Source organism: Pleurodeles waltl, chromosome 12 (genome assembly GCF_031143425.1).
Source record: "Pleurodeles waltl isolate 20211129_DDA chromosome 12, aPleWal1.hap1.20221129, whole genome shotgun sequence".
Classification (NCBI taxonomy): Eukaryota; Metazoa; Chordata; class Amphibia; order Caudata; family Salamandridae; genus Pleurodeles; species Pleurodeles waltl.
This window is the reverse complement of record NC_090451.1, coordinates 101,703,027-101,723,323: the sequence shown is the minus strand read 5'-3', so window position 1 is coordinate 101,723,323 and position 20,297 is coordinate 101,703,027. Positions and strand designations below refer to the sequence as shown.

Here is a 20,297-nt window from a genome sequence, read left to right as displayed (position 1 = left end):
AACTGGGCAATGGAAAGGGGAGTGACCACTCCCTTGTCCATCATACCCCAGTGGTGAGGCCCAGAGCTCCTCCAGGAAGCCACTTGATTCTGCCATCTTAAATTCAAGGTGGGCAGCGCCCCCTGGGAGCATCTGAGTTGCCAGGCCAGGCAGGTGCCGTCACAGCCCTCTCCTGATAGGTGGTCACCCTGTTAGGTGACCAATCCCCCTTCCAGGGCTATTTAGGGTCTCCCTCACAGGTGTGTCCTCAAATTCGACATGCAAGATTCCAGCAGGACTCCGCTGCATCATTTACTTCATCTTCTGGCCACGGGGACTACAACTGGACCCTCCAGGAACCGACAATCTGCAACTCCAGCGGCAATTCTGCTTTGCAACATTGTTTCTCTGGCTCCTTCCAGCAACTGCAAGATTTCCATGGCTGTGCATCCTCTGAGGGCAAAGAGTCTTCAGCGGGTACAAGAATTAGGAAGGAATCAACCTTGGAGTGAAGGAGTCACACCCGTGCATCCGCAGGCACCCACTGCAACGACGACTGGCTGTGTGGATCTTCTATCCTGCGGAGCTGCTTGAATCCTGCATCACAGGTCATGGTCTGGAGTGGTTCCCTTGGTCCTCTCTACCAGCTTTACAACTTGGGAGATGGTAAGCCCTTGCCTCTCCTTGCAAGACAGTACCCCTTGGCACCACGACTCTTGCATCTACCAAGGCTTGTTTGTTCCTCCTCTATGTGATCTTCAGGCTGTGTAGCCCCAGCCCCCAGCACTCCTTCCTGCAAAGCACTGTCTCCTGCCTGCTGCACCAGCAATATGGGACTCCTCTTCAGGTGTACTGAGTGGGCCTCTCTGCGACTCCTTTGCCTGCTGCCTGTGGAGGCTGCCTCCGTTTCTTGCAACTCTTCAGCTGCTGAGGGTCACCTCAGACTCCCCTGCTTGGGTCAAGTCCCCTGGGCCTTGCTGGTCCTCTTCAGCCTTGCAAAACCTTCTTCTCTTACTCTTGCATTTCCCTAGGCTTGTTGGTGGTTCTCCAGCACCACTGACCAACTGCATCACAACCACCGACGGGGGACATCACTTGTATCACTTCTGGAACTCCTCTTTTGCTCCTGTGCTGCACTGCTGACTTTCTTTGTCTACAGTAGACCTGGTCCTATGTCCACAGAAGGGTGGGTAGTGGCTCCTGCCACAACCGGACACTCCAACTCGAACTGGACTCTGTCCCCCTTCCTTTGTACGTTCTCTTCTGTCAGGATCCCACTTTAGTTTCTTCCAGTCTGGTCTGGGTCTTCCACAGACCTTTTCCAAAGTCCTCCTGTTGGTTTTGGGAAAAACCAGGTACTCATCTATTCTCTCCTGGTCGCTGGGGGGGGTGGGGAGGGGGTTCCTCCACCTCCCCTCTACTGATTCCATTTCCTTGGATGGGGTGCTGCCATTCACGTTCCACTTTTTAGTGTATGCTTTGGCTCTCACTGTTTGCCATTGCTTTTACCAATGCCTATTGCTTTCTATGCTATTTCCTGATTGCTAATGAGTATATAAAGGCCAGCTTCCTACACTTCACTCTTTAATTGAAGGGGCAATGGTTACTGAATATAGCACATCTCTTACTGCTGACTATATAGCTCTCCTCAGAACTAACCATGCTTTAGCGCTTTAAAGCCTTTGGGCATTTGTTGCGCTCTTACAAATCCTACTAATTTCATGGCATTTCCTCACTTCACTGAATAACGTGAAAATTTCACCTTCCGCCCTTCACCTCCGAACCTAAGGAAATCATCTGTTGAGTTACCTCAAGGATCGTCGCTCAGTTCTAGCGTCTTCAGTATTTATATGACACCTCTGGACAGTTTTTGCAATGTGCAGATAGACGCATGGTTATTGCTGAAATTGTGACTTCTTTCTTTCCTGTGAATGGCCATCTTTCACCTTTCTTGGTGCTCTGGTTCTCCAGAAACCCTGTTGCTGTAGAATGCACACTTGACTTTTTTAAAAACAAATTGAGATAGTTGGTTTTTTGGATTTAGTACATCTGATTTCACTGCTTCTGTTTTTTTGTGGAAAATGCTCTTGAAATGTTTGTTGGCAGGGTGTTCTCTTGTCCCTGTTTCCAATGTTTGATTGAATTTGCAAGAGTCTTACTCACTCTGCCTTCATGTAGTAATGCCTTTTGCTTCTTGTATCCCTGCTGATTCTTTAGTTTTTCTTGTGACTTAGCTTTTTCCTGGTGGGTGTTTCCTTAGCTTATATGGGTTGGTGACTGTTTCCTTTGCTTAGTAGGAACGTATCAAAGTGGCTCTTAACCTTTTGACTTATGGGGAACCCCCCCATATAATTACTGTAACCCAGGGACCCCCAATGAATCACTGTTTGAATCAGAGTACCCCCACTGAGTCATTACTGGAATCCTGGGACCCTGGCAAAAGCGTTTTTGATTATTGGAAATGCAAAATGGTACACAAGATAAAGAAACAAGCATTCATCAAATAAATACATAAATGATCAAATATTTTATTTAATTTGCAAACAAATACCAAAAATCTGAATTTTAACAGGAAGATTAAAGCTTTTATAAATTCAATTGGGGCCACTTAGTTTATACACTATTCTGCTTGATGCACTTGCACTGCTTAAATGAATCAATCTGAGGATATTAACTTAATTTTTAGCCTTTGATTTCAAATTCCTCCAAACATTTTTAAATGTTGCTTATTCATTTATATATGGTTTATTAATCTGTCAATATTATTACTCCAGTATTGGAACTTTCATAGATTCACATGCTTGAGTATTTCTTCGAAGTCGAGCTGGAAGTCTCCGGTGGAATATAAAACCAGGCCTGAAGATGTGTGCACATAATACATGAAGTAGGCCTCAATACAATAACCCATCATAGTCGTTTTGTAAAATAGACCCAAACTTGAACCAATCAGATTGCCTCACCCATCTAGACCCACCTGTGAGGAGCTGCCTTCCCTCAGATTTTCCACTGCACGTTGTGCTGAGGAGTCTCCTTTGAGCTCTGCTCAGAATTTTCTGTCAGAAGACCTGTTTCTACAGCTTTTGGATATTTCTATCTACTCTGGTGATTCAAACTGGCTGCCATGTCGGAGACACCAAAGAAAGGCCTTTTCGGATCCTGTGACTCATGTTTAAAAAGAGATTATATGTGGAGGATCCACATGAGTGTATTTACTGCCTGTACCCCAGCCACAAAACTAAGGACTGCAAAATCTGCAGGAAGTTTTCTATTAAGACCCAGAAGGACAGGGAGGGTCGCCTTCTGTTGTGGCTGCAAAGAGGTAAGACTGGACATTCTGCCTCTGATGAGGACAGTGCCTCTTCTATTTCTGCCCCTAAAACACCTCTTAAATGAAAACAAGAAAGTTCTAAGGGGGAAGAGCCACTTAGGAAAGTGGCGCAAAAGACATCAAAGCATGGCTCTCCACAGAAGAAAAACTGGTTACAGAATCCTTAAAAAAAAAAAAAGCAAAGAAAACTGCTCTAGAGCCGGCCACTCCTCCTCCTAAAGTGCTTCACAGATTTAAGAAGCCTACCTCAGCACCGTCGACAATGCCATCGTCGACGATATCCTCGTTGATGACCATTTCATCAGTGATGCCGGTGGTGGTAACCATCTCTACGTATGCGGCTGCAGGATCTTCGTCGATGACCGTATCATCCTCGTCGACGGTGCGACCCATCTCGTCGACGCTTCTCTCGCCAACGACACTCCCGGCGCCGACACACCCATCAGCAATGCCCCCGCCGACTATGCTCTCCTCGACGACACCTCTGTCGACGATGATTCCGCTGACGCCTCAGTCAACAACCCTCTTGTCGACAGTCCAACTGTCGGCGACAATGTTTCCAGCGACGACGGTATCGATGACGCCCCCGTCGACAAGTGGTTTCTTGTCTTCAACACCAGGATTGCTTCCAACGAAAAGACAAAGACCATCTACGTTAATTTTGGGTCAACCTGCACAACATACTCAGCTGAAAAAGCTCTCTAATGCTAGTTTAACACCTTCTGTTACATCACCGAGCAAAGTTTCAAGACTCTTGCCATTTAGGTTTTTAGATGACGACGATGATAATGAAGGCTCAGATCAAGATACAATGTTTGGAGTAGCTAGAAGTCCTTCACAGCTACGCGTGAAATGCCAGGAATACTCTGACGACGATTCATATTATGGCCAACAGTACTATGACCCAGTACCACAACAGCAGGGAACAGTATCTCTGCCCTCCGGTCTGGTGTCCGAACTCCAGGCTATGCTGGTGGACTACAGAGAACGTATCTACCCTCAGCCGGGGAAAGATCCCACACCAGCAGTTTCTGCTCCAGCTACTCTGGCACCTCTGCCAGTTTTTCCTATGACGCCACAAGTTCCTCTTCAGGGTCCGCAGAGTCCTCAGGTCCAGGCCTCTTCTAATGTAGCGGCAGAGGAAGGAGAGGTTCTCTCTGACCAGGATGAATGGGATGAGTATGTGCTCCCGGCACCCCCTTCACTTGAGCCATTAGCAGTCGAATCTCCTCCTGAAGATATTGGCTCTTTCCATAACCTCTTAGAGAAAGCTGCAATGAGGTTTGAGCTGCTGTTGCCATCTGCGCAGCAGGACTGTTTTCTGTATGATTTTAAAGAGCTGCACAGAAAATCCATTAGGGCTATCCCGATCATTGACCATGTCTGGAGGCAGGGGCTGAAGATTATAAAAAACCGGGCGACAGTGCCAGCGGTGTTGGCAAAGCTGGACAAGAAGTATAAGGCAACAGAAGACGCTCCTCTGTGCCTAGTGGGTCACCCAAAACCAGACTCTGTGGTTTCCCAGGATGCCCAGAGAAGCTCCAAGAACCCTTCAGCGCCTTTATCGGCCCCTCCTGATAAGGACAGAAGGCGCCTGGACAATATCGGGAAGAGGTTCTCTTCTATGTCGGCAGTTGTGTTCAGTGCAGCAAATTAATTGACACTACTGGGCAGATACGACAGGCAGCTGTGGTCTGACATTTCCCACTCTGTAGAGGATCTTTCAGATACCAACAATTCGGACACTAAAAAGATCATTATGGAGGGTTAATGAACATCTGCAGAAGTAAATGACTGCGTCTGGACATTGCGGCCATGGGATTTAGGCTTCTGGCTGGTTCAGCCGTCTTAAGGCGAGAGAGATGGCTCAAAGCCACTAATTTCAGGCCGGATGTCCAAACAAAGATCCTCGATCTCCCATACGATGGTCAAGACCTGTTCGGCAAGCTTGTCGACGATGCCCTTCAGGCGATCAAGACTGATACTGATACTGCCAGATCATTGGGATCCCTACAGTATAAGCGTACTCCCTTTCGGGGAGCCAGGGGTAGAGGCCACTCCTCTTTTCGAGGTGTCTTTTAGTTATCCAGCCTACTCCTCCCAGTATCAGTCATCCAGACCCCAGTACCATCAAAGGCAGCCTCCGGCGGCAGCATACTGCAGACCTCCTCCTAGAGGAAGATCGAGACAATAGTCCAAGGATGCAGGCAGTGAAAGCCTCCAGGGGCCGGCTACCCGTCCCTCCTTGTCTCGTCACCTATGTCGTTGGAGTCAGATCACAAGCGACAAGTCGGTTCTGGATATCGTAACTCTTGGCCATCTCCTAGAATCACTTCCAGGCCTCCGGAAACTCCACCTTCCCGGGAGCGTCAACATCACCTACATCTCCTCCTCCTAGAGATAGTGGGCATGTTGTCCAAAGGTGTGATAGAGGTTTTTATTTTCAATTCTTCATCAGAAAGAAGTCCAGTTTGTGGAGGCCCATCCTGGATCGGAGGCAGCTCAACAAATATCTCAAAAAGCAATCCTTTTGAATGGTAACTTTGAATGATGTACTACAGCTTCTCAACAGCGACTTCATGGCTTCCCTAGATCTTCAGGATGCGTAGTTCCACGTTCCCATTCACCCCAAGCACAGGACATTTCTGAGATTCATCTTAGCCGTCCAGCACTTTCAGTTCAGAGTGCTACCTTTCGAACTCAAATCTGCCCCCTGGATTTTCACAAAGTGTGCTTAGCCCCAGTGGCTGCATATCTGAGACGTCTCAAGCACCAGGTATTCCTATATCTGGATGATTGGTTACTAAAGGCTCCGAATATCTCTGCTCTACGTCACTCCCTCACGATCATGTTATGTCTTTTCCAACAACTAGGTCTCACTCTCAACAGAAAGAAGTCACAGATTCAACCTACCAGAAGGATAGTGTATCTGGGTGCTATAGTGGACACAACTCTTGTAAAAGCCTTTCCTGCAAAAGAACGTCACCTCAAGCTTTTGACCTTGGCAGACTCAGTTCGAACAAAAGTCTTTCAGTTCGGAGGTTCAAATCATTACTGGGGATGATATCCTCCTGTATCAGCCTAGTTCTGCACTGTCATTTTCGGATGCACCCTCTTCAGGAACAGCTCGACAAACAGTAGAAGCAGACGCAAGGGTCCTTTGGGGACATCATTCACATAACACCAAGGATGGTCCACTCCCTCCAGTGGTGGTCAACGCCTGCAAACATTTCAGTAGGTCTGGAGTTCCTGAATCAAATGCCTCCATTCACTATCACGACGGATGTTTCGATGGAGGGGTGGGGAGCATGTCTCCAAGATCTGCAGGTCAGTGGCAGATGGCCCAATTCTCATGCGACGCTGCACATCAATCTCCTCGAACTCAGAGCTGTGTACCTGGCACTACAAGCTTTTCCACCGAGACTGAGGTTCGTCGGTGCTGGTCCCGACGGACAATACGACAACCATGCACTACATAAACAACCAAGGCAGTACTTGGTGTTCTTACTTTCCGCAGAAGCTCCGCTCATCTGGATCTGGTGCATTCAGAATTCAGTGCACATATAGGCGGAACATCTCCTGGTAGTCAGCAATGCCACAGCAGATTCACTAAGCAAGCTAAGCACAACTTCGCACAAGTGGGAGTTGAACCAGACAACGCTGGATGCAGTCTTCCGCAGGTGGGGGGACACAGAACCTGGACCTCTTCGCGACATCTCAGAACGCGAAATGCCGGTTTCATGCAAGCTGGCATCCCCAACCAGGGTTGTGGGGAAATGTCCTTTCAATAGCATGGTCAGGGATTTATGCTTACGCCTTTCCTCCAATACCCCTTCTTCCTCGGGTCATCAGCAAGATCAAATCGGAGCCCTGACAGATAATTCGAATTGCTCCAGCTTGGCTGCGTCATCCGTGGTACACAAAATTCTGTTGCTGTCCTCGTGTCATCCCATCAGGTTAGCACCCATTCCGGACCTGCTCACCATCAGCCAGGCCAAGTGAGGCATCGGGATCCCAAGCATCTCAGGTTATGTGCATGGCTCCAGAGTTCAATGAATTCGGCCGTCTAAATATTCCCATGGACTGTCAAACAGTTTTAGCTAAAGCACATGCAGATAGCACCAATAAGACGTATACCTTAAAATGGAAGCAGTATTGTTTATGGTGTACTGCGAATAACATTCATCCGCTTACATCTGCTCCAGAACAAGTTTTACTGTACCTTCGTCACCTGGCAAAGTCTGGTCTCGCCCATGCTGCCATTAAGGTCCACTTAGCTGCTATCTCCAGATATAGACGACTATCCAAAGGACCGTCCCTCTGGTCTCATCGACTGATAAAGCAATTTATGAAGGGCTTATTATCCTTTCCTTCACCCAAACGACCTCCTCCATCTTGGTAACTGAAAACAGTCCTAACTCAGTTGATGAAGAAGCCATTCGAACCTATTCATAAATCAGTCATTAAGTATCTTACCTGGAAGGTAGCGCTCCTATTAGCGTTGACATCTGCTCGCAGAGTAAGCGAGATTCAAGCCTTTACCATCCAAGAGCCTTTCATGAGATTTACAGACAACAGTCATCCCGCGGACAAACCCGAAATGTATCCGAAAAGTGCCAACTGATTTCCACATTAACGAGCCAATGGTCCTAAAGACTTTCTTTCCGCAGCTCCAGACTGTGGCAGAAATATAGCTGCATTCTTTTGACGTCAAGCGATGCCTTAAATTTTATTTGCAGCAGACATCCTCAATCAGAAAGTCCATTCAGCTGTTTGTGGCATTTAGTGCCCAGGAGAGGGCTTCCTGTTTCTAAACAAACCATCTGTAGATGGATTTCTAGTGCCATAGCCTTTTGCCTCCAAAAAGCTGGTTGACCGCTGGACACTAAAGTTTGTGCACATTCTACACAAGCAGTGTCCACTTCTTGTGCACTCTTCTCTGGGGTATCCCTTCCAGACATCTGTCATGCAGCCACGTGGAGGACAACGCGCACCTTCACAAAGCACTACTGCCTGGATGCTGAGACGCTCCATGATGCTGTGGTGGGTCAAGCAGTTCTTAGACATTTGTTCAGATAAGGTGAGCTGTTTGTTTCCCTCCATCCGCTTCTGATTTAATCAAATTGTATGGTTGTTATTAACGTACCTTTCTTGCCTATTCATATATTTGTGTTTAAAGTGTTATTTTATTGCTCTGCATGTAACTAATGACACTGTTTTATAATGATTGAGAAAGACAGTATTTCTTGGTACAGAAAATGTGTTACTTACTGCTTGCTACTCTATTCAAGCATGTGAATCTATGAAAGTTCCAATACTGCAGTAAGAAATAAGTTACTTACCTGTAACTGTAGTTCTCCAGTATTGGACTGTAGGAAAATGGCTCCCTGTTGCAGTTACTCCCCACGTTTTGCCTGATATTGATGCTGACTTGACTGAGAAGTGTGCTGGGACCCTGCTAACCAGGCCCCAGCACCAGTGTTCTTTCACTTAAAAATTTACCATTGTTCCACAATTGGCACATCCCTGGCACACAGATAAGTCCCCTGTAAAAGGTACCAGCGGTACCAAGGGCCCGTGACCAAGGAAGGTCCTTAAGGGCCGCAGCACATGTTGTGCCGCCCTAAGGGACCCCTCACCTAACACATGCACACTGCCATTGTAGACTGAGTGTGTTGGTGGGATGAAAAAGGCAAAGTCGACATGGAATCCCCCACAGAATGCCATGCACACAAAATGCTGCCTGTGGCATAGGTAAGTCACCCCTCTAGCAGGCCTTACAGCCTTAAGGCAGGGTGCACTATACCACAGGTGAGGGCATAGCTGCATTAGCAATATGCCCCTACAGTGTCTAAGTCTATTCTTAGACATTGTAAGTGCAGTGTGGCCATATTAAGTGTATGGTCTGGGAGTTTGTCAAAAGTGAACTCCACAGTTCCATAATGGCTACACTGAATACTGGGAAGTTTGGTATCAAACTTCTCAGAATAATAAACCTACACTGATGCCAGTGTAGGATTTATTAAACAAAATTCACACAGAGGGCATCTTAGAGATGCCCCCTGTATTTTACCCAATCCTTCAGTGCAGGACTGACTGGTCTGTGCCAGCCTGCTGCTGGGAGATGAGTTTCTGACCCCCTGTGGTGAGGGCCTTTGTGCCCTCTGAGGCCAGAAACAAAGCCTGCTCTGGGTGGAGGTTCTTCACGCCTCCCCCCTACAGGAACTGTAACACCTAGCAGGGAGCCTCAAAGGCTCAAGCTTCATGTTACAATGCCCCAGGGCACTCCAGCTAGTGGAGATGCCTGTCCCCTGGACACAGCCCACACTTTTGGCAGCAAGTCCAGGGGAGATAATGAGAAAAACAAGGAGGAGTCAACCACCAGTCAGGACAGCCGCTAAGGTGTCCTGAGCTGAGGTGACCCTTGCCTTTAGAAATCCTCCATCTTGATTTTGGAGGATTTCCCCAATAGGAATAGGGATGTGCCCCCCTCCCCTCAGGGAGGAGGCACAAGGAGGGTCTAGCCCCCCTCAAGGTCAATAGCCATTAGCTACTGCCCCCCAGACCTAAACACACCCCTAAATTGAGGATTTAGGGGTGACCCTTAACCCAGGAAATCAGATTCCTGCAACCTGAGGAAACAAGGACTGCTGACCTAGAAGCCCGCAGAGAAGACGGAAGACGACAACTGCTTTGGCCCCAGCCCTACCGGCCTGTCTCGTGACTCAAAAACCTGCAACCAGCGACGCATCCAACAGAGGACTGCCTTGGACTAAAGGACCAAGAAACTCCTGTGAGCAGCGGCTCTGCTCAATAACAGCAACTTCTTTGCAACAAAGTAGCAACTTTGAAAGAACTCACGTATCCCGCCGGAAGCGTGAGACTTCCCACTCTGCACCCGACGCCCCGGCTCGAGATGCAGAGAGCAAACACCACAGGGAGGACTCCCTGGCGACTGCAACCCCGTGAGTAGCCCGAGATGACCCCCCCGGACCTCCACAGCAACGCCAGCAGAGAGAATCCAGAGGCTCCCCCTGACCGTGACTGCCTGGAACAAGGGACCCGATGGCTGGACCAAGCAGTGCATCTGCAGCCCCCAGGACCTGAAGGAACCGAACCTCAGTGCAGGAGTGACCCCCAGGCGACTCTTTGCCTAGCCCTGGTGATGGCTGTCCTGAGAAGCCTCCACCCCCCCTGTGCCTGCCTGTACCGTTAGAGTGACCCCTGGGTCCCTCCATTGTTTCCTATCTGAAACCCGACGCCTGCCTTGCACACTGCACCCGACAGCCCCTGTGCAGCTGAGGGTGTGCCTACTTTGTGCCCCCGAGGACACGGGTACTTACCTGCTGGCAGACTGGACCCAGAGCACCCCTGTTCTCCATAGGCGCCTATGTGTTTTGTGCACCTCTTGACCTCTGCACCTGACCGGCCCTGAGCTGCTGGTGTGGTAACTTTGGGGTTGCCCTGAACCACCAACGGTGGGCTGCCTATGCCCAGGAACTGTTTACTTACCTCCCCCAGGAACTGTTGATTTTTTCACCGTGTCACTTTTAAAATAACTTATTGCCATTTTAACAAAGACTGTATGTGATATTACTTTTATTCAAAGTCCCTAAATTACCTGTGTGAAATACCTTGCATTTTTTGTGTTTACTTCAAATCTTGAACCTGTGGTTCTTAAAATAAACTAAGAGAAGATATTTTTCTATATAAAAACCTATTGGCCTGGAGTAAGTCTTTGAGTGTGTGTTCCCCATTTATTGCCTGTGTGTGTACAACAAATGCTTAACACTACCCTCTGATAAGCCTACTGCTCGACCACACTACCACAAAATAGAGTATTAGAATTATCTAATGTTACCACTATCTTACACCTGCAAGGGGAACCCTTGGACTCTGTGCACACTATTTTTTACTTTGAAATAGTATATACAGAGCCAACTTCCTACATGGGCACTTTCATAGACTCACCTTCTCTCTTATCAGTGTGCTGGGTTATTTCAGCACTTGTGCTCGGAAAATCTGAGGGAAGGCAGCTCCTCACAGGAGGTTCTAGAGAGGTGAGGCAATCTGATTGGTTCAAGTTTGAGTTTGGGTCTATTTTACAAAACAACTATGATGGGTTATTGTATTGTATTGAGACCTACTTCATGTATTTTGTGCATACATCTTCAGGCCTAGTTTTATATTCCACCGGGGACTTCCATCTCGAAGACGGGGAAGTATTCAAGCATGTGAATCTATGAAAGTACAATACTGGAGAACTACAGTTACAGGTAAGTATCTTATTTCTTTATTTTGCTTAAGCAGTCGTGGAACCCTAGAGTACGCTTTGCAGACATCTACGGGTCCCCAGCCCACAGGTTAAGAACTATTGATCTAAGACGGTGTGATGGATGGTTGCTGACCTTTGCTTTTAGGGTTTGGTACCATCCAAGAGTTTTTAGAATGTGGAGATAGTGTTTGTGTTTTGGTGATTTTGCTTTTGTTTCTACGTTGTGGGAGTAGTCCACTTGTAGGCAGTCTATTTATCGCTTATTGGTCCCGATGCAACAGTCTTTACCCACTGCCGCTGCCTCTCCCCCTCCCCTCTCCCCAAACACACACCCCAGCCGCAGCCCCCTGCGTTTCCACCCCACCACCCTCCAACAGTGTCCCTCATCTTTCCATAGCCCCTCTCTCACAAGCGTTTAATATGTTTTATAGCGCTGCCCGTTCAGTGTAGGATGTTGGAGCTCTTAACATCACATACATTATGCAGGGACAATCATACTTGTGTAAATCAATCCATACAAAATGTTACCTAAGACAATGAGGATTACAAGGGGTAGGAATCATGTCGTCCATACTAGTAGGCAGTATATTGGAGCCGAAGCATGGAGAGACAACCTTTGGCCTAGGCCAAGGAAGAAAAAATGAGAGAACGAAAGAAAAAAAAAAAACGCAGAACCGTACTTGAACCAAAGGGATGGAACATGCAGAAATAGAGAAAGAATCAGTGCTTATGAGTAAAGACAGACCAGAGACCCTTGTGAAGGAACAGTCGCCTCAGACATGCGCAGAGAGGTACTAACTATCTGTGGTCCGTAAGCGACCAAGAGAAGTGAAAGGAATACCAACAACATGGAGAAAAAGATAGTACGCAGCCCAATCCCTCCTATTGAACAAAGAAGGTGAGGAAAATGACACTAGGCAAGCCATAAAAAGCCTGCACAAGCCAGGGTTTGAAAGAGCGCTATTTCTCTCAATTTGAAGTTGTGGGAAAAAATTCAATATGGTTCCAAGCTGGAACCCAGAGACCCTGGGATACCGCCTATAAGACAGGGGAAGGAACTAAATTGCTGCATGAAGAGCGAGTACAGAAAAACCACAATAGAATGTGGGAAAGAAAAACACCTGTGAACACATTCCGGGGAGAGCACCAGCTCAAGAATGACCCGATGCTAGCAGGCAACTAAATGTATGTAAAGAGCGCAGGCTGAATTCGAATCCCCGTACAGGGGTAGCCTGCTGCACCAGAGGCAGTAGACCTTGCCACTGAGCTACAGCTCCTTGATTAGGTAAAAGAAAGTACTGTACCCATTATTGTGTTTTTTATATATATATATATATATATATATATATATATATATATATATATATATATATATATATTATTGCATAAGCTAGCCGGGAATCAATGGTATGGGGAAACCGGTGCCGCTAAAGGGAAAACACCCAATCAAGGAGCTAAAGCATCATAGTTGTGGAAGAACTGGAATGTCGCAGGAACAAGAAACGCGACCCAGAACACCCTCAAAAACAGGGAAGGAAACAACAGCAAGCACCAATGTGAACCCGTAGGAGTGGAAAAAGGATGAAACCGTACCCATTGAAAAATTGAAAAAACTGTCTTCCCAGAAGACATAGTAAGAAGAGACACCAGAAGAAGGGTGAATACAAAAAGAATTGGCTCACTGAGGAGTACAACACCTTCCCACATGAGGGAAAAGTAAGGTCAATGCCTAAAGCAGTGTACTACCACAAGCTCATAAAGAGCGAATGTCAAACCCAGTCTTGGAGCGAACAGACAATAGGCAAAATGCCTAGGGTGAAATAAGGGGAGGCATTGTGTACAGAACACACAACAAAATGAGAACCACAATCTGTGGGATGAAAAGACCAAGGAGGAAGAGAAAACCGCCAGTAGAAAATCTGCCAAATGTAAACAAAACTGATAGTGAGTACACTCACAGAAAATATACCATGGAATCCCTCCTTCCCTGAAGCAGCAGCAGCCTTAAATGCAGGAAGAGCACCACCAAAGGAAGTGTAACAATATCTAACAAGGAGAAAAACTGTGGATAAAGAAGAGTCAGATTGGTACGTAGAAGGTAAACAACTGCATAAAGATGCAAGAATATGTAACAGAAAAGGGTTAGTGCTTAATAGGACCCTTACAAGTGACAGGAACTTGGGTATTTCAATATAGTTGCGGCGGAGTAATGCAAGTGCATTAGAAGAGGATGGACATCAGTCCCCACCATTGGAATCACGAAAGCGGCGCAAAGCAGAATCTGGCTGTGACCCAAAAAGAGATTTGCCATCAAATGGCATGTCAAAAAGTGCATCCCACACTAAAGATGAAAATGTTGAAGCTGACAACCAAGCCCTGCGACTTAGGGCAACAGAGGAGGCCATAATCCAACCCACGGAATCAGTGGAATCCATGCCTCAGAGGACCATAAGTCTTGAAGCCTGTTGACCATCTCTGATCAAAGACGTTAGGGTTGCGTGAACATCCTCAGAGAGCAATGGTAATAAACGTTCCACAGAGTCCCAGAGCACGTAGGAGGAATGGGCTAACACACAGGAGGTGTTGATGGAATGAAGAGCGACACTAGAAGAGGCAAAAATATGCCTGACAGCAGCATCCAGCTGACAATAATCTCTGTGAGGTAGATGGGAAGGAATCTGCTCCAAAGCGGAAATGCCCAAAGCAGTCTGGACAACAAACCCCCTTCGAGTAGGGTGGTGACGAAGCCACAAGGGACCCTGATGTGCCGGCCGATGTCTGTGAAATATGCGGTCCACCGAAGGTTCAGAGATTAGCTGATTCCAGACACCTACAAGGATGTTGCAAAGAGCCTCGCAAAAAATCAGAACCATTGCGGTACCTGCTTGATCCAGGTTAAAAGTTAACAAGGGATCAGTAGATAATTGCACACTAGGTAGAGTTAAATTCGACACATATGCCACCCGCCTCAAGACATCTGCAAAAGCAATGGTGGCCTCCATCACCATTCCAGGTGACGAAATTGGACTAGATGCCGATGAATCTAGGCCACTAGCTGTAGCCAAAACAAGCACCCAATCAGAGAATGAACCCGGAGAGGGCCCCGTGAAGGGATCTTGACAATGTGCAGAAGGCCCAAAAAATGGATCTAGCACAGGCTCAGTATCCAAATCAACCGGCATTCGGCCGACATTAAGTGAAGGAAGCTGCTTCGGAAGTGGCGTCGTCCTACTCCGGCGAAATGAGTATAGGCATGTCAAGTGGAGTCGACTGACCTAATGACACTGTGAGGGGTGTCGGAACAGGATCAGGCTGAGGAGACTGAGGTCGTATGAGGCCGTGCACAGCTGCTAATCAGACTCTGGAGTTGAGAGTGTGGACAGGCACCGAGGTGGAAACCACTGGCGAAGACCCTGTGACAGCACCAAAGATGGAATGAATAGACGCATAGTAACGTTGCATTCAGTTCATAGTCGCCCTGGCGCCAGGATACGGCGGAAGGGAAGGGGTTGACTCAGGTTCAGACTCCACAGAAGGGGAACATGGGGGCAGTGAAGCCGAGGGGTGTGATGCCCTCTGGGAGGACTTACTTAGAGATGCCAAAGGACTCCCTGGGGTCGACAGAACCATCCAAGAACGACTTCTGGAGCCCTCCCGGGACCGTGAGGATGGAGAAGGACTCAGACGCTGGTGAAAAGAGGACTTTTCTGTTCGTGCCACAAGGAGCTTCATGCGATGCTCCCTCAAAGACTTAGGCTTCAGACAATGGCAGGCTTCGCAGTTGTCTTTGTCATGAGACCCCAGACACCACAAAAACACACGGAGTGGGGATTCATGACTGACATCCGCCTGCAACAGGATCCGCAGGGTTTAAACCCAGAAGGCATTTACACTATTATAAGGAAATGCCTTCCTTGGCATGGTTACCCCCTAACTTTTTGCCTTTTGTTGATGCCAGTTATGATTTAAAGTGTGCTGGGAACCTGCTAACCAGGCCCCAGCACCAGTGTTCTTTCCCTAAACTGTACCTTTGTTCCCACAATTGGCACAGGACTGTAAATGGTACCCCTGGTACCAAGGGCCCTGTGGCCAGGGAAGGTCTCTAAGGGCTGCAGCATGTATTATGCCACCCTGGGGATCCCTCACTCAGCACACGCACACTGCCTCACAGCTTGTGTTTTGGTGGGGAGAAAATGACTAAGTCGACATGGCACTCCCCTCAGAGTCCCATGCCACCACCCACTGCCTGTGGCATAGGTAAGTCACCCGTTTAGCAGGCCTTACAGCCCTAAGGCAGGGTGCACTATACCACAGATGAGGGCATAGTTGCATGAGCACTATGCCCCTACAGTGTCTAAGCCAAACCTTAGATATTGTAAGTGCAGGGTAGCCATAAAGAGTATATGGTCTGGGAGTCTGTCAGTTACGAACTCCACAGTTCCATAATGGCTACACTGAAATCTGGGAAGTTTGGTATCAAACTTCTCAGCACAATAAATGCACACTGATGCAGTGTGGAATTTATTGTAAAATACACCCAGAGGGCATCTTAGAGATGCCCCCTGAATACCAGTCCGACTCCTAGTTCTAGGCTGGCCAATTTCTGCCAGCCTGCCACAACCAGACGAGTTTCTGGCCACATGGGGTGAGTGCCTTTGTCACTCCGTGGCCAGGAACAAAGCCTGCACTGGGTGGAGGTGCTTCTCACCTCTCCATGCAGGAACTGTAACACCTGGCGGTGAGCCTCAAAGGCTTGTGCCTGTTGTTACAGCACCCCAGGACATCCCAGCTAGTGGAGATGCCCGCCCTCTGGACACAGCCCTCACTTTTGCGGCAAGTCTGGAGGAGATGATGAAAAAAACAAGGAGTCACCTACCAGTCAGGACAGCCCCTAAGGTGCCCTGAACTGAGATGACCCCTGCCTTTAGAAATCCTCCATCTTGAGTTTGGAGGATTCCCCCAATAGGAATAGGGATGTGCCCCCCTTCCATCAGGGAGGAGGCACAAAGAGGGTGTATTCATCCTCGAGGACCGTAGCCATTGGCTACTGCCCCCCTGACCTAAACACACCCCTAAAAATAGTATTTAGGGGCGACCCTGAACCCAGGAAATCAGATTCCTGCAACCTGAAGAAAGGAGGACTGCTGACCTGAAAGCCCCGCAGAGACGACAGACACCAACTGACTTGGCCCCAGCCCTACCGGCCTGCACAGCGACGCATCCAGCGGGTCCAGCGACCTCTGAGGACTCAGGGGACTGCTCGGTACCTAAAGGACCAAGAACCTCCTGAGAACAGCGGCACTGTTCGGAAACTGCAACAACTTTGCAACTTTGAAAGAACTTTTAAATAGACTTTCATTTCCCGCCAGAAGCATGAATCTTCACACTCTGCACCTGACGCCCCCGGCTCGAGTCCAGGACAACCAACACCGCAGAGAGGACTCCCAGGCGACTCCAACGACGTGGACATCCTGTCGACCTCCCTGCACCCCCACAGTGACACCTGCATAGAGGATCCAGAGTCTCCCCCTGAACGCATCTGCCTGGTAACAAAGGAACCCGATGCCTGGACCAAGCTCTGCACCCGCAGCCCCCTGGACCGAGAGAAACCACCTACCAGTGCAGGAGTGACCAGCAGGCAGCTCTCATCCTAGCCCAGTCGGTGGCTGGCCTGAGAAGCCCCCCCGTTCCCTACCTGCATCGCCAAAGTGACCCCCGGGTCCCACCATTGCTTTCTATAGCAAACCCAACGCCTACTTTGCACACTGTACTCGGCCGCCCCTGTGTCGCTAAGGGTGTGTGTTGTGTGCTTGTGTGCCCCCCCCCTCCCAGTGGTCTACAAAACCCCCCTGGTCTGCTCCCGAGGACGCAGGTACTTATCTGCTAGCAGACAGGAACCGGAGCACCCCTGTTCTCCATAGGCACCTACGTGTTTTGGACCCTCCTTGGACCTCTGCACCTGACCGGCCCTGTGCTGCTGTTTCGGTGGCTTTGGGGTTGGCTTGAACCCCCAACGGTGGGCTGCCTATGCCCAGGACACTGACTGTGTAAGTGCTTTGCTTACCTGAGAAACCTAACCAAACTTACCTCCCCCAAGAACTGTTGATTTTTGCACTGTGTCCACTTTTAAAATAGCTTATTGCCATTTAACCAAGACTGTGTGTACTACTGTTTTAAATCAAAGTTCTATACTTACCTGTGTGAAGTACCTTGCATTTTATGTACTTACCTCAAATCTTGAATCTTGTGGTGCTAAAAGAAAATATATTTTTCTATATAAAACCTATTGGCCTGGAATTAGGTCTTTGAGTGTGTGTTCCTCATTTATTGCCTGTGTGTGTACAACAAATGCTTAACACTACCCTCTGATAAGCCTACTGCTCGACCACACTACCACAAAATAGAGCATTAGTATTATCTAATTTTGCCACTATCAACCTCTAAGGGGAACCCTTGGACTCTGTGCACACTATCTCTCACTTTGAGATAGTAAATACAGAGCTAATGTCCCACAGCTATTAAATTTGAAACGGTGATAATAATATACCCGACATTGGGTAGAAAGGGCCAAAGAGCCCAAGGTACTCGGTACACCGGATCCGCGTTGCTGCAAGGAAAAGAAGAAACTGACGTCAGCGCTTCGGAGGAGGGAATATATGGACTCTGCTGATGTCCTGTCCGGAGACAACGTTGCTGTGGAGTTGCTTGACTCCCTCTACCAACGCACAAAGATACTGCTTAGGAAAACTTTCTAGATCTAGGCTGACGCCTGGGGGAGAATTCTAGATAAGGAATCTGCAGCTAGTCTGTGTCTCTACCAGATAAGGCGTTACCGAAGGTAAGTAACTTGTTCGGACTTAGACAATGTAGTTTGCATGCAGCTCTTTCATGAAAGTTTATACGTCACTGTGCGGTATTACAATTGTAACTTATGAACTTCAAGTGATAAAAGGATCTCCGAGACAAAAGCAGTAAAATACAGTTCTGTGATCTGCATGGCACACATGCTATGCTGCAGGCATATTGACCTTCTGCTCTACCTTTAATGAAAACTGCCACGCGACAAAAATTCTCATCTCTCCCCTGCAGGAACATTAATCATCAGTGTATTTTATGACACTTTTATTGTTGCCTTCAAACTGCTGGGCAGACCAGGAACTCTGCAGTAGGTGCTTTTAAACCCATAAGTTATTTCTAAACACAGTGCTTCCAAGCTCAACCTTGTGTGGCTGTACCCCCGCTCCACTGACTTAAAGCCTACCAAGCGGCCCTGCTTGACAAGTTGGTTCTCCTGTATTGGGAATTTCTGTCTGGGCATTTTCCTGTTGATTGCTATGATCTCAATTGTCAGTGTCTCTGGAATTGAGTGTTTTTAAATACTACTGTGGTTAGTTTGTTGCTAGCTTATTAGACATCTTGTTGCGCTTTTCATTTGGTGGATTTTGTCCACTACGGAGGTCTGGATGATTTTGTATACTTGATGTGATGATGGGTCTTTTCGTTCTGAACACCCTTATTCAAGGTGCACTTCTTTAGTAATTGAAATTGCATTTATATAACACTTGCTACCCCTGAGGCGCATTGAATCTCTTTATGGTAAGTATCACTCTACCTGGGAGCCCAAAGTTGGTCAATCCGTTGGTTATTAGGATTAGTTTGCGCTCACAAACCATTTCATAAATTTTTTTAATAAAACTTTTTAGTGATATCACAAAGAAGAACAAAATAGGTTTGTTCGTGCATTGACGTGTACAGACAACCCTAATAGCTCAGCATATATCCCTAACAAACCTTCACTCCTTTCTCACCCGCTGCGTGAACAATGCTCAAATGTAACCCTATGGTATAAGGCATTGATCTGTCCCAGTGTCCGAACCAGTCTGGTCACAGATACGACCTCTGTGGTCATTCCAGCATCCCCAAATTTTTGTCCATTTCTGGGGACATCCTCGACTTTCATATACCACTTTTTCTGCTTGCATGCACCAGTCCATGACCATTTAATGCATTTATGCCAGTTCCTTTGTGATTCATTAATGACTTATCTATGATCAATAGAAGAGATGCAAATGGTTGATGAAATGAGTAGGCATTTTTAGTTTGCAGTGCTATGGGCTCAAAGACAAAGATTAAAATAGACTTGCAATTTAGAGTAGTCTACTTATGCAAGAGGCATGTAGAAGGGAAGAAGAGTGGCATTCAAAATACTTAGAGGAGGGAAAATTTGAAAGTTTGTCAAAGTAAATTTTTTCATGCTAAGTTTTAGGATATAGCAAGGATATTTTTGTTAAAAGTATTAAATCTGTGGATGTAAAGCTGTAGAAAGGAATGTAACTTTAAAAAACAAAATGTATCTATGAAGACACTTTCAAGCGATGGCAGATACTTTCCATGCAGCAAAAAGCAACTCCTTTGCTTGTTGCGACCCATTTACAAGCGACTGTTAAGCAGTGGCATATCCCAGTACCTGTAATTATGATTAGACTTTGACTCTACCATTGAGAAAGCTATTGTACACACCATCCCTCTATGAAATATCTATACTTTTGTAAAACACAGAAAGAACATCTGTGTCTACTACAGACATACATTAAATACCATGAAGAATTGTTTATGCATGCAGATAATTTTAGTCCGTTCAAACTACGCAGAAAAAAAATGTCATGTTCACACTGGCCAACTTAATGTATAACAAGGAAGTTGATAAAAATGATG

General features: G+C 47.3%; 1 protein-coding gene across 1 annotated transcript in view; it reads left to right on the top strand.

Annotated features, from left to right (window-relative positions):
- Window positions 1-20,297, top strand: part of LOC138267072 (cohesin subunit SA-2-like) — a 1,140,873-nt gene that overhangs the window by 887,895 nt on the left and 232,681 nt on the right. The gene's annotated exons all lie outside the window — the stretch shown is intronic.